Source organism: Brassica oleracea, chromosome C5 (genome assembly GCF_000695525.1).
Source record: "Brassica oleracea var. oleracea cultivar TO1000 chromosome C5, BOL, whole genome shotgun sequence".
NCBI classification, from domain to species: domain Eukaryota; kingdom Viridiplantae; phylum Streptophyta; class Magnoliopsida; order Brassicales; family Brassicaceae; genus Brassica; species Brassica oleracea.
In genome coordinates, this window is record NC_027752.1 from 20933834 (window position 1) to 20935753 (window position 1920).

The following is a 1920-nucleotide window of genomic DNA, read 5'->3' on the forward strand; positions in this document are numbered from 1 at the left end:
TAAGAGTTTTTTTGACAAAAGAAAATGTGTCTCTAATGATAAGTGTCTTATATTGTAATTTAAACGTGAGAAAGTGATAAAAAATTGTAATAAAGAATAACCATATAACAAATTTAATACACATTTGTGGTCCGTTTCTTATGTTGGTAATAATCATCTGTGGTCCATTTATCCAAAACAAGCATCTGTCTAACGTGTATTACTATTTAAATAATATATATGTGTATATAAATGTGTGTGTGGGTGTGAAGATGTTCGATTACGATTACAAGTTGAGACACCTGTCGTCTCTTTTCTTTCCTTGTAATGTTTTGCTCTCTCCTCCTTCTCAAAACCCAACTTCTGATAACTAAAATTTTCATTGGATAGCAATTCATTTCTCTGTATTTCCGTAATTGATTAATAAGTTTCGATTATATAGCTAGGGTTGATGTGAGATTTGTATATCTAGATGGATCTATTTCTATGTTGGTTTTGAGAGGCTGAAGCTGCCAGCATGATCTGGTAATCGCTACATACGACATATATACATATACATGCTAATTTAATTTACTTCCACATATATCAATGTATCCAGGGCCTGCTGAGGCGCAGGGACAAGGGGTGGGGCGTGGACCCAGGGTCCAAAATTTTTTTGGCATAATTAATGTTAAAATGGAGTTTGATTTTCAAAAAAAAAAAATTAAAAAGGTTTCAAAATTTTTAAGTTATTCATAGAGTATATGTAAATTTTTTTTTGAAAAACTATTTTCCCCAAAGACCTATAATTTAGTTGAGCCGGCCCCAAATGTATCTCTCAAATTAATATAATCTTAGTATTTTTTTTTTTTGAAGTCGAAAGGTCATTCTATTATTTAGACTAGAGGTGGTCTGGGTAACCAGACCGGAATAGAGCAACCAATAAAAAATAACTCCCTATGGAAGGATTTTGTAGTTTTTGTTAAAAAATCTGAAATCTGATTTCGCGCTTTTGGTATATGAGTGATGCTGAAGTCCGGGAAGCATATTTGAAACGTGTTAATAAAATGTGTTTTCTCCTCTTTTTCATGGATGCATGCATGTATGTGTGTGTATAAGTGTATAGATAGTGGTACCAGATCATCCTGCGGCTTCATTCACTCAAATCACCAACAATGAACTTAAGCTTCTTAAGAAAAACGATTCCAGCTGTCGACTTTTACGACTTCCCTCTGTTATCACTGGAGGTAACAATACATTTGCTTATCTCTTTCTACTTCCTTATAAATCCAATCATTCATTCTTCTTTTCTTTTCTTTTCTTTTATTTTTGGACGAGCGTCTTCAATCATTCATGCTTGTTGTATTACATCTTAGTTCTGGAAACTATATATGTATCTAATATTATATGATATATATAATTACATATATACAATGACGCAAACAGTCATATATGATTTAGTTACTGTTTATATATATGACCATGTCCACAAGCTCACGTTTGTTGGTAGGAACGCGTTTACATGTGACTGTGTTTGCCAAGACCTATGTCAAGCTTTATAATTTTATATTGAGAATTCGGCAAAAAAAAACCTCAACTTTGCACGAATTGCCAAAAGAAACATAAACTTTTGGGCTGACCAAAAAAACACCAAACTTTCATTGACTTTAGAATTAATTAACAATGTTTTCGCTGACTTGCCAATTTAGCACGCCGTCAACAAATTTAACAGAAATATTTGACGTCGTTTATTGTTGGCGTTAAGTGAAACGACGTCGTTTTTAAAAATATGTAGACCCCTGGATTCGAACCCAGGTTGGTTGGTAAAATGGCAAGGTATTTTACCACTGGGCCACTGGCACTTTCAATGTACTTACTAACATGTTTACCTTTATTTGGTACATATTAAATATAAAAAATTCTCTAAAAACTTAATAAGATCTTTAAAATTCCAAAAAAAAT

General features: G+C 32.6%; 1 long non-coding RNA gene across 4 annotated transcripts in view; it reads left to right on the forward strand.

Moving 5' to 3' along the window:
* The first annotated feature begins 255 nt into the window (after nt 1–255).
* LOC106295573 overlaps nt 256–1920 on the forward strand; it is a 5914-nt gene continuing 4249 nt past the window's right edge. For 3 of the 4 annotated variants that reach the window (XR_001261022.1, XR_001261020.1, XR_001261023.1), the window contains exon 1: nt 256–1205. This is a non-coding gene — a long non-coding RNA (uncharacterized LOC106295573). The remainder of the gene's footprint in view (nt 1206–1920) is intronic. The other variant, XR_001261021.1, reaches the window with a different exon arrangement.